This window comes from Theropithecus gelada, chromosome 7a, assembly GCF_003255815.1.
Source record: "Theropithecus gelada isolate Dixy chromosome 7a, Tgel_1.0, whole genome shotgun sequence".
In the NCBI taxonomy this organism is placed as follows: Eukaryota; Metazoa; Chordata; class Mammalia; order Primates; family Cercopithecidae; genus Theropithecus; species Theropithecus gelada.
The window spans coordinates 3,758,159-3,770,655 of record NC_037674.1 but is presented as its reverse complement, the minus strand read 5'-3'; the positions used below and the strand labels follow the sequence as shown (position 1 = coordinate 3,770,655).

At 44.1% G+C, this 12,497-nt stretch overlaps 1 protein-coding gene and 1 non-coding gene across 8 annotated transcripts in view; both read left to right on the top strand.

Annotated features, from left to right (window-relative positions):
* The window catches only part of SNRPN (small nuclear ribonucleoprotein polypeptide N), a 145,723-nt gene that overhangs the window by 62,312 nt on the left and 70,914 nt on the right, over window positions 1-12,497 (top strand). The window lies entirely within an intron of this gene.
* LOC112628205 lies at window positions 4,235-4,341 on the top strand. Its single transcript, XR_003120371.1, has one exon. It is a non-coding gene; the product is annotated as a small nucleolar RNA U13 (small nucleolar RNA).

Below are 12,497 nucleotides of genomic sequence, written 5' to 3'. Positions count from 1 at the left end.
GTCAACCATGTTACCCCTCTTACTGACTTAATTATAATATATGGAGCCTGGCACAATTAACCTTAGTTTCCTTGTATACACAAGAACAACAATGTACTGCAATCAATATAGGCAGATACAGGCTTTTAAAGTTCTGAGAAGCAGCAAGTAAGTTCATCATTTACTAAGATCCTTGACATTTTTCTGTTTCTGTGAAATTTTATGTGTCTGTGAGAAGTTTCCTTTATTTATTTATTTTTTTTGAGACAGAGTCTTGCTCTGTCACCCAGGCTAAAGTACAGTGGCACAATCCTGACTCACTGGAACCTCAGCCTCTGGGGTTCAAGTGATTCTCCTGCCTCAGCCTCCTGAGTAGCTGGGAGTACAGGCGCCCGCCACCACGCCTGGATAATTTTTACATTTTTAATAGAGACAGGGTTTCACCATGCCAGGCTGATCTCGAACTCCTGTCCTCATGATCCACCCACCTCGGCTTTCCAAAGTGCTGGGATTACAGGTGTGAGCCACTGTGCCCAGCCGAGAAGTTTCTTATACTAGAAGAAAAAATAAAAAAGAAAATTTGATTTATTTTAAAATCGATAGCCACTAATATGAATTTTTTTTTTCTTTTTTTTTGAGATAGTGTCTCATTCTGTCACCCAGGCTGAGTTCAGTGGCACGTACTCGGCTCAATGCAAGCTCCGCCTCCCAGGTTCAGGCCATTCTCCTGTTTCAGCCTCCTGAGTAGCTGGGACTACAGGCACCCACCACCATGCCTGGCTAATTTTTTTGTATTTTTGGTAGAGACGGGGTTTCACCAGGTTAGCCAGGATGGTCTTGATCTCCTGACCTCGTGATCCACCTACCTCGGCCTCCCAAAGTGCTGGGATTACAGGTGTGAGCCACTGTGCCCGACCGTAACATGAATTCTTTAGAGAGGTGAACCAGGGATGGGATTGTGGATCAATCATGCAAAGACCCACTCCTCTGGGCTTCATTTCCTCCATACTGAATGTGCATCCCTACACGTTCATGTTGTTTTTTCGTAGGTAGTGCAGCGGATCAGAATAGGATATCCCCGGCCGGGCATGGTGGCTCACATCTGTAATCTCAGCACTTTGGGAGGCCGAGGCGGGTGGATCACCTGAGGTCAGGAGTTTGAAACCAGCCTGGCTAACATGCTGAAACCCCGTCTCTACTGAAAATACAAAAATTAGCTGGGTGTGGTGGTGCATGCCTGTAGTCCCAGCTACTTGGGAGACTGAGGCAGGAGAATCGCTTGAACCCGGGAGGCGGAGACTGCAGTGAGCTGACATTGCACCTCTGCACTCCAGCCTGGGTGAGACTGAGACTCCATTTCAAAAAAAAAAAAAAAAAAAAGGATATCCCCAACTGCAGTGCCCTCGCATACTGAGTATTTTAAGCTGAAGGAAATTGAGAAAACCACAGAAGCAGGAAGGCCACTCTCTGACTTGCTCCCCCTTTTCTCCCCGGAAACAGGTCATAAAAGAATTAACTGCCCTACCTATCCTGAAAGTAGGTCATAATGAGACCCTTATTTCAGAGGAGTTCTGCCCTATACCTGGATGCCAACAAAGATCTGAACAAACAGGTCTTATGAATTTCTCCCCAGATAATTACTATTAGATGATACCCTTTTTTCCCAAAGCTATTTCTTCAAAACTGTCCATAAAAGTACACCTATCCAGCCGGGCACAGTGGCTCGCGCCTGTAATCCCAGTACTTTGGGAGGCTGAGGCGGATGGATCACGAGGTCACGAGTTCAAGACCAGCCTGACCAACATGGTGAAACCCTGTCTCTACTAAAGATACAAAAAAACAATTACATGGGTGTGGTGGCACAAGCGTGCAATCACAGCTACTCAGAAGGCTGAGGCAGGAGAATCCCTTGAACCTGGGAGGTGGAGGTTGCAGTGAACCGAGATCGCGCCATTGCACTCCAGCCTAGGTGGCAGAGTGAGACTCTGTCTCAAAACAAAACAAAACAAACAAAAAAAACACCTATCCCTTGGCCTTTGCATCTTGATTTCTGAAGACTCACAGGTCATGTAAAACTTGCATTAAGTAAACATATTATGTTTTCTCTTGTTAATCTGTCTTTTATTATCAGGATCTTAGCCATGATGTATTTTGGGTTGTCAGGAATAATCACAACGTGTAAAGAAATAGATAAAATGCCGTTTTAAAATTTATTATTATTTTTTATTTTTTTTGATACAGAGTCTTGTTCTGTCACCCAGGCTGCAGTGCAGTGGCACGATCTTGGCTCACTGCAACCTCCACCTCCTGGGTTCAAACACTTCTTGTGACTCAGCCTCCCCAGTAGCTGGGATTACAGGCATGCACCATCATGCTTGGCTAATGTTTGTATTTTTAGTAGAGATGGGGTCTTGCTATGTTGGCCAGGCTAGCCTGGAACTCCTGGCCTCAAGTGATCTGCCCACCTTGGCCTCCTTAAATGCTGGGATTACAGGTGTGTAATGGCCTTTTTTTTGAGACAAAGTCTCAAAATGACTTTTTTTTTTTTTTTTTTTGAGACAGGGTCTTTGCTTTATTTACCAAAGACTATACAAGATTATGTGAACTTAAAATAATGTTTGGGTTAATTTCTATATTTCGAAGTTTTAGGAATACTTAGTTATATCAGCATTTACTTCCCTTTAAGTCAATTAAATCCTCTTTTAAGGAAATTTATAAATTAATTTGGTAGTATCATTGAGCCAAGTAGAGCCTTCCTTCCTTCCTTCCTTCCTTCCTTCCTTTTGCTTTCTTTCTTGCTTTCTTTCTTTCTTTCTTTTTTTTTTTTTTTTTGACGGATTCTTGCTCTGTTACCCAGGCTGGTATGCAATGGTGCAATCTCAGCTCACTGCAACGTCTACCTCCCAGGTTCAAGTGATTCTCCTGCTTCAGCCTCCCAAGTAGATGGGATTATAAGCACCCGCCACCACGCCCAGCTAATTTTTGTATTTTTAGTAGAGATGGGGTTTCACCATGTTGATCACGCTGGTTTCAAACTCCTGACCTAGGTTATCCACTCGCCTCAGCCTCCCAAAGTGTTGGGATTACAGGCATGAGCCCCCGTGCCAGGCAAATTTCTTTTAAGATATTTTATTAGGCTGGGCGCGGTGGCTCAAGCCTGTAATCCCAGCACTTTGGGAGGCCGAGACGGGCGGATCACGAGGTCAGGAGATCGAGGCCATCCTGGCTAACCCGGTGAAACCCCGTCTCTACTAAAAAATACAAAAAACTAGCGGGGCGAGGTGGCGGGCGCCTGTAGTCCCAGCTACTCGGGAGGCTGAGGCAGGAGAATGGCGTAAACCCGGGAGGCGGAGCTTGCAGTGAGCTGAGATCAGGCCACTGCACTCCAGCCTGGATGACAGAGCGAGACTCTGTCTCAAAAAAAAAAAAAAGAAAATTGTTCCTATTGGCTGGGTGTGGCGGCTCACGCCTGTAATCCCAGCACTTTGGGAGGCCAAGACAGGAGGATCACCGGAGGTCAGGAGTTCAAGACCAGCCTGACCAACATGGTGAAACCCCATCTCTACTAAAAATACAAAAGTTAGCCGGGCATAGAGGCGCACACCTGTAATCCCAGCTATTCAGGAGGCTGAGGCAGGAGAATTGCTTGAATCTGGGAGGCAGAGGTTTCTGTGAGCCGAAATCGAGCCACTGCACTCCAGCCTGGGCGACAGAGTGAGACTCTGTCTGAAAAAAAAAAAAAAAAACAGAAAGAAAAAAAGAAGGTTGTTCCTATAAGTCTGTAACTATCAGCTTCCCATTAGGACAACTATTGATCTTAGAGGTCTTAAAAAATCCTTTCAGGCTGGGTGCCGTGGCTCATGCCTGTAATCCCAGCACATTGGGAACCTAGGCAGTAGCATTGGTTGAGCCCAGGAGTGCCACATCAGCCTGGGCAACGTAGTGAGACCTCATCTTCACTAAAAATAGACAAAATTAGCTGGGTGTGGTGGCATACTCCTGTAGTCCCTGCTACTCAGGAGGCTGAGGTGAGAGGATCGCCTGAGCCCAGGAGGTCAAGGCTGCAGTGAGCTGTGATTGTACCACTGCACTCCAGCCTGGGTGACACAGCAAGACACCATCTCAAACATATATAAATTTTTTCAAATATCTTATCAGGTTTTGGTCAAGAGAAAAAGTAAATATTCCTGATAGCACAGTCGCATTAAAAAAAAAAAAGTACCCATTACAAGAGACTTGGAACCAAAATCCATAGATTCTTTCATGGTTCTTTATTGATATGGTGATAGGGTTTTCATATTCATGTGTGAGATGTGCCTCCCTCAGTCTTTGTTATGACATCATTATGTGTCTGGTATGACAAAAAGAAAAAGAGAAAAAAGGTGGAGAAAGGTAAAAAATAAGAAAAGAAAAAATGAAGGAAAAAGGAAAAAAACCAAATCCATAAGACTTTTATGAGTTACCCATAAATGCAGAGGCATCTTCAAAGAGGGTGAAAAAAATGTAGCCCTCTGAAGATGCCACACCATTCTCAAAGGTAGCCAAAAGAAAGGCAGGCCTAGATAATCCCCCTGAGAGCTGGCAGTAGATGTTAGCTGCAAATGGGTTGCAACCCACGTGTCTGTCCAGCTGTATTCCCACAGCCCCCCAGCCTGGTGGTTGGCTGCCTGCACACACAAGAACCAACAACTTGTATGTCCCGTCAAGTGGAAAACTTGACACAAATTCTTGACACAAAATGACAGAAACAGAAAAGCAGTAGCTGCTCCTGGGAGGAAAGGATCGATAACCAATAGGCACCGCGAAACCAAACTAGTCACAGTCTAGATAACGAATTTTGTAATTTCTTTCCTATCCATCTGCATTGGGGAAATAAGGGACAAGGAGGTTTCACTTTCTTCTCTTGACCAGGAACTTCTAACAGAGATCTGGGAGAGCTGACTTTGGTGAAAATTCTCACTTTGCACAGGCTTGTGTCTGTTTTCCAGAATCCCACCTCAGACTCCAGAGTGAAGTGTCCCACCTGTCCCCTTCTCATTGCCAGAAACTTCTACCCTTCTCATTCCTTTCTTGTACCCCTGTAACAAGGACAGATTAATGAGAGTAAAGCATGCAAGTTGATTTACTATATGTTTTATGTGACATGAATCTTCACAGGAAAACAAAGCCTAAAAGAAACAGTTAAACCTGAGTATTTTTTTGCTGGTTTGATGAAGAGTGAAGGGTCATGGAGAAATGTAATGGGACCAAAAGGTGTCAGCTAAGTGTAATAAACGGGGGAAAACAGCAAGGGCTATTCATTAAGTGTCCCTGTGTCTTCAGAGATGGAGATCTTTTCTTCCGGGTAAAGCGTGGCCGCTCCCATAGGAGGGTTTTGTTACTTGCTTCAGCAGAAGAAGGTCAAAAAGCCCTTTCCAGGTTTTATGACCTGTTTCAGGGAAAGGTGAGAAAGTCCTTCCTACACATTTGGTTTCTAAAATTCCTTCAGCTTAAAATGTTAATTATGCCAAGTTTCCATACTTTGGGGTAACATGTCCTGAACATATTGTCAGAGCATTACGGAAAAAATACACACACACACACACACACACACACACACACACACGAGGACAGCACATTCCCTATGACTATCTTAAAATTGATTAACCTCAAACATTTAATTTTGGATGATTGAGTCAAAAAGAGAATTAAAATTGCTATCACATATCTGGTCAAGCTGAAAGGTGGCATTTGGTATTGGAAATTGATGGCTGCTGGTCATTTAACACCCATTTCTCAGTTACATATCTGGCCCATGAGATAAGAATGCTAAGCTGTATAAACAAGACACCTCAATATGAAAACATTCTGCCAATACAAAGGTACTGTCTTTGTGTTACTCTGCGTTCTCTCCCAGCCCTGTAGCAATTTATCCTTTGTCCATACATTGAAGATTTGTTTACATCTACTCTTGGCCTTCCTGAATATCCTCTGCTCCAGCAGAGCCGTAAGCCAAGGGTAGGAATGACAAGACAGACTCTCTATTTGCAGAACACCACATAGTCACAGCGATGCACGTGGAAAGGAAGGTATGAGAACAAGGTCTTTCAAGCCAGATTTGGACTATGTTTGTATTAAAGGTGTTATTCCCATGTAAGACCTTAAGACATAATATTAATAATAATTCAGCTATGAAAGATTCATGTTGAGTTCTACTTGCATGGGCAAGCTGTTAGGTAGAAGTTAAAGACACACACACACATAAGTTCTTTCCAGGTATATCCTTAGCTGAGCAAAATTGCCACCCAAGTTAGAACAGGAAAAACTTGATGAAGCATGAAATTACCAGCTGGTCTGATGGGAGATAGGATGTGGCCCTAAAGTACAGTAGATGGTGACTGAAGCATGGTGACAGTAGTGGAAGCACCTTAGGGTGACCCACAATTAGTCACTCTCTTATGCAATCCCGTTTCCTTGGGTGTGGGAAGAACCTGCCAATAGCATGTGGCAAAGGATATCGTTACTGTGTTTATACTATGTTAAATGTCAAAAGTGAAGATATAATGCAGATGTAATTAAAGTAATCAGTTGACTTTGAGTTCATTAAAAGGCAGAGTAGCCTATGTGAACCTCCCCTTATCAGATGAGCCATTTAAAATGGCTCCTAGGCCTTCCCTGATGTCAGGCAAAATAGAAAAGACTCGGTCTCTTCATTGTTGCCTTTGAAGAAGCAAGCTGCCATGAATTCTATAGCCATTGGAAAATGAATTCTGCCAACAAGCAAATGAGCTTAAAAAGTAACACAGAGTCTGGGCACAGTGACTCATGCCTGTAATCCCATCACTTTGGGAGGCTGAGGTGGGTAGATTGCTTGAGCCCAGGAGTTTAAGACCAGCCTGGGCAACATGGTGAAACTTCATCTCTACAATAAAATACAAAAGGTATCCGGGCACAGTGGCATGCACCTGTAGTCCTAGCTATTCGGAAGGCTGAGGTGGAAGGATGGTTTGGGTCCAAGAGGCAGAGGTTGCAGTGAGTCAGAATCACCCCACTTCACTCCAGCTTGAGTGAGAGTCAGACTCTTACAAAAAAACAAACAAACAAGCAAACAAACAAAAAACGTAATACAGGCCACTGACACCTTGATTGCATCCCTGTGAAATATTTCACCTGAAAACCCAGCTAACTTGTGCCTACTGACCCACAGGAATGGAGACAATATATTTACATTGTTTTAAACTGCTAAATTGGCTGGATGTGGTGGCTTACACCTGTAATCCCAGCATCTTGGGAAACCAAGGTGGGGGGAATCACTTGAGGCCAGGAGTTTGAGACTAGCCTGAGAAACGTAGCAAGACTCTACAAAATTAAACAATTAGCCGAGTGTGGTGGTGTGTGCTTGTAGTCCTAGCTATTCTGGAGGCTGAATGGGAAGATCTCTTTAGCCCAGGAGTTCGTGGTTACAGTGAGCTATGATCACACCACTGCACTCCAGCATGGATGACAAAGTGAGACCTTGTGATATGGTTTAGCTGTGTCCCACCCGAATCTCACCTTGAATTATAATAATCCCATGTGTCAAGGGTGGGGCCAGGTGGAGATAATTGAATTATGGGGCGTGGTTTCCCCTATATTGTTCTCTTGGTAGTGAATAAGTCTCATGAGATCTGATGATTTTATAAATGGGAGTTCTCCTGCACAGGCGCCTGCCACCAGTAAAATGTGCCTTTGCTTCCCTCCATGATGGTGAGGCCTTCCCAGCCATGTGGAACTGTGAGTCCATTACACCTCTTTCTTGGCCGGGCGTGGTGGCTCACACCTGTAATCCCAGCACTTTGGGAGGCCAAGGTGGGTGGATCACAAGGTCAGGAGATAGAGACCATCCTGGCTAACACGGTGAAACCCCGTCTCTACTAAAAAATTCAAAAATTAGCCAGGCGTGGTGGCGGGCGCCTGTAGTCCCAGCTACTTGGGAGGCCGAGGCAGGAGAATGGTGTGAACCCGGGAAGTGGAGCTTACAGTGAGCTGAGATCTCATGACTGCACTCCAGCCTGGGCGACAGTCTCAAAAAAACAAAACAAAACAAAACAAAAAACTCTTTATCAATTACCCAGTCTCAGATATGTCTTTATTAGCAGCCTGGGAATCAACTACTACACCCTGTATTGATGTATTAATACACAAATTTAAAAAGTTGCTAAATATGTGGAACTACACTCTGTCTTCCCTTTAGTGTTAGGAAGATCAGATAGGCACTACAAGAGCATTTTCTTGCTGAATGGTATCTAAATTCCCTCTTATCAATGGCAATGACTCTGTTGGACCTGCTAACACTGCAGGGCAAAAACCCTAACATGTAGGAGTCTTGTAGCAGAAGCACCTGGGAAAAAAAAAAACCAGAGACAAACATTTCTGAGCAAAAATGCAAGCTTTTTAAACAAATAGTTTGTTTTCATCAGTTCACAGCATGTAGGTCATTTCATCCAACCTCATTAGCACATAAGTCATATGTATTGAGCTAGGTGTGGTGGCTTACGCCTGTAACCCTAGCACTTCGGGAGGCCGAGGCAGGAAGATCATGAGATCGAGACCATCCTGCCCAATATGGTGAAACCCCAGCTCTACTAAAAATACAAAAATTAGCTGGGTGTGGTGGCGGGCTCCTGAAGTCCCAGCTACTCGGGAGACTGAGGCAGGAAAATCACTTGAACCCGGGAGGCAGAGGTTGCAGTGAGTCAAGATCGCACCACTGCTCTCCATCCTGGCGACAGAGTGAGACTATTTCTTAAAAAAAAAAAAAAAAAAAAAACGGCCGGGCGCGGTGGCTCACGCCTGTAATCCCAGCACTTTGGGAGGCCGAGACGGGCAGATCACGAGGTCAGGAGATCGAGACCATCCTGGCTAACACGGTGAAACCCCGTCTCTACTAAAAAATACAAAAAACTAGCCGGGCGAGGTGGCGGGCGCCTGTAGTCCCAGCTACTCGGGAGGCTGAGGCAGGAGAATGGCATGAACCCGGGAAGCAGAGCTTGCAGTGAGCCGAGATCGTACCACTGCTCTCCAGCCTGGGCAACAGAGCGAGACTCCTTCTCAAACAAACAAACAAAAAAGTATATATTGAAAGTATAAAGCGATGAACCACTTTGAATTGTGTATGAGGAAAGAAGCTCAGAGTTCAGGTGGAAAATGCGTTATTACAAACTCAACTATCAATTTAATCTGTCTTTAATGTATGAATCAAAATTAAGTATTTCCTGTTGGGGTGATCGGAGCAGGCCGTGGGGTGACGAAGTCCAGCGGAGTCAAAGGAATAAGAAAAGACAAGGTAAGAGAGAAAGTGGGACCAGGGGCCAACGCTAGTGTGGAGGCTGCAAATGCCCTAAGCTCTGGAAGCCCACGCTGTTTATTGGTGATCAAACAAAGAAACAGGTGGTGAGGATGTGGGGGTTGAAAGGAAGCAGTGTATCAAGCAAATGAGCTACAGCTGTGACGGTTTAGCATTTTCTTTGAAACATATGGCCACTTGAGATAATGGGAGTGCTAGAAGCAAGGAGCCAGCAAGTCTAGACATGTTCCAAAGGCCACAAGGGGTTTTAGACCCTGGACCCTGGACATGTTCCAAGACACTTTTACTTTATGTCAGACATGCAAGCCCTGCCCCAGCTTCTCTCCCAACACTCAGCTTTTCTCCCAACATTTTCTATTACAAACGTCAATGGAAAAATCAATGATCTATTTAAAATATTGCAAATACCATCACTATGTTTGAAGATATGTTTTAATTTTTTATTATTCCTTTAATTAGAAGAACTGTATGCCAATTAATAAACTGTTGCCTTTTAGATCCAAATTAATTATTCATTGCCTGTTCTGTGAAAATTGAGTCAGATACCCTTAAGAATATATTATGTTGGCTGGGCGCGGTGGCTCACGCCTGTAATCCCAGCACTTTGGGAGGCCAAGGCGGGTGGATCACGAGGTCAGGAGATCGAGACGATCCTGGCTAACATGGTGAAACCCCGTCTCTACTAAAAATACACACAAAAAATTAGCCAGGCATGGTGGCGGGCGCCTGTAGTCCCAGCTACTTGGGAGGCTGAGGCAGCAGAACGGCATGAACCTGGGAGGCAGAGCTTGCAGTGAGCCGATTGTGCCACTGCACTCCAGCCTGGGTGACTGAGCAAGACTCCATTTCAAAAAAAGAAAAAAGAAAAAAAAAAAAAATATATATATATATACACATATATATATGGTGTTGCAACAGTAAGCTTTGTCAGTAGTCGAAGGTGGTTGGACATTGTAAAAAGAGATTTTCCTTTCTGATTCCACTGTGGTCTCTCAACAGTTTCCCATAGCATGCATGCCTTTCTCCAGCACTAGGTTTCTACAGTATGCATGGGCAATCCTGCGGCAACAATGGCTTTTCTAGCATCAGGCTCCCACAATGCATGACAGTCAGCAGCACTAGTTGTCAGTCACTTCCCATATCCCCTACCCTCAGGTGGTTTCTAGTGTAGTGCTTCCAATGAGACACCTACCTGTGAACACCTTTCCCTGGCATCTAAGCGGGAAGATTTCTGGAAAGTTCCACTGGTGCCACACACTGTGACCATTCTGTGTACCCTCTAACAAGCTCTGGATTGCAATCCACTTACAGTAAACAAATGTCCATTTCAAACACTCCCTCCTCAAATTCTTGTGCTTTGTCTGCCTGCTGATCGGACCCTCCCTGAAAGAATTAATACTGGCGTTGTTCCGAGACAGTTCCACAGAGATGAGTCTGGGAAGTTGTGTTGGTCATTCCCTTATGTTTGAGCACATTCTGCAGCTCCTTGCCAATTTAGGTGCAATGGGATACTAGCAACTATGACATGCAGTGGTATCACAATTAATCAAGCAATAGCCTGTGGTTGATTGTGACAAAGTGCCAACTGAAACACGTGCCTTGGGAGTCCAAGTGACTGCTGCACTGAATGTTATGGTAGTCAAGATAACTGTAAGGACTGTGGGGTGGAATGGGTTCAGTTGAGGGTCCTTGAATGATTATGAAGAGAAAATAACAAGCTTAGGTTCCTCAATTCTCAGTTCAAGCCACGGTTTGAAAACCTGAGAACTTCCATGGCGACTATGAAGGAAACTCATTTCTTGTAGCTGCAGGGCTGATATTGTTGAACATCAAAACCAAGAATGATATCCTGAAACTTGGAATGGGGGAATCTGTTTAGACTCGGTTGAAACTGACAATCTGGAAACAGAAAGTCAGGCTGAGCCTTTCTTACCAGTGGAAGTAGCTTCTCTCTATTGTGTGAAGAAAACATCTTTCCTCTGCACAAAAGCTGGGTTAGATACCATTAAAGGGGATGCCCATTTTTCTTAAAGTCCCCCACAAATCATTAATTTTTGCTAGTAGCATGACTAGACCCCATAACTAGGGCTGAATATCAACCTATTCCTAAGGGACAGGTACACACTATGACCCGTAGGAAACAGCTACATGCAAAGAAATTGTAACATGTGTTGGAAGAAACCTGGGGAAGGTTGGAAGAGCATTCTAAGGTCGTTATACTAAGGAGGACAAAATATAACAGTAGATTGGGTTAATTAACCTCAGTGCTATTACTGGTGATTCAAGATTTATTGTGCTGTGGGCATGTGGCTCACACCTATAATCCTAGCACTTTGGAGGCCAAGGAGGGAAGATAACATGAGTCCATAAATTTAAGACCGGTTTGGGCAACCTAATGAGACCTTGTATCTACAAAAAATAAATAAATTAGCCAGGGACAGTGGTGTGCACCTGTAGTCCCAGCTACTTGGGGGACTAGGCCAGAGAATCACTTGAGCCTTGGAGGTTGAGGCTGCAGTGAGCTCTGATCATGCAACTGCAGTCCAGCCTGGGCAATAGAGACAGACCCTATCTTAAAAAACAAAACGAAAAAATAAAGATTGATTGTGCTGTCTTATGTAGAGGAAAATGACTCAAACATCTTGCTCATGGGACAACTTTGCCAAAGACAGGATGTACAATTTGTTTTAAAGGCCAGAGGAGGATGTACCAGTCATCAGAACGTTTTGGCAAACAGAAGACTTTGGTGGTAGCTAACTAATCACAGGGTCCCTAGAATGAAATAGCCGAGACATGTACTTAAGAGTATCGTTTGATCTCTATATGAAGAAAAGTTCCGGGTCTGGTAGTCAAATGTTCAACAGATGCCTACCTAGCTTTCAATCCTAAGTCAATTCACAGATGCGGTGCGGTACTGCATGGACCATGAAAAGAACACTTGTTTGTATGACTGAGACAAAAAAGAAGAATGTCATCTTGTTCTAGCTTACCTGGGAATATGCTCAATTGGTGACAAAATTGTTGCCACTCTGTGCTTGACCACAAAGGTACCGCAGGTATTGATTTTGAAGTTACACATAAACTTTAGTGAGTGGGCATATTTGCGAATATGTAACTTGACAATAATGAAGATTGACTATCTTTAAACAACATAAGGAGTCAACATCAGTTTCTGAGGTAAAATAATGACTGA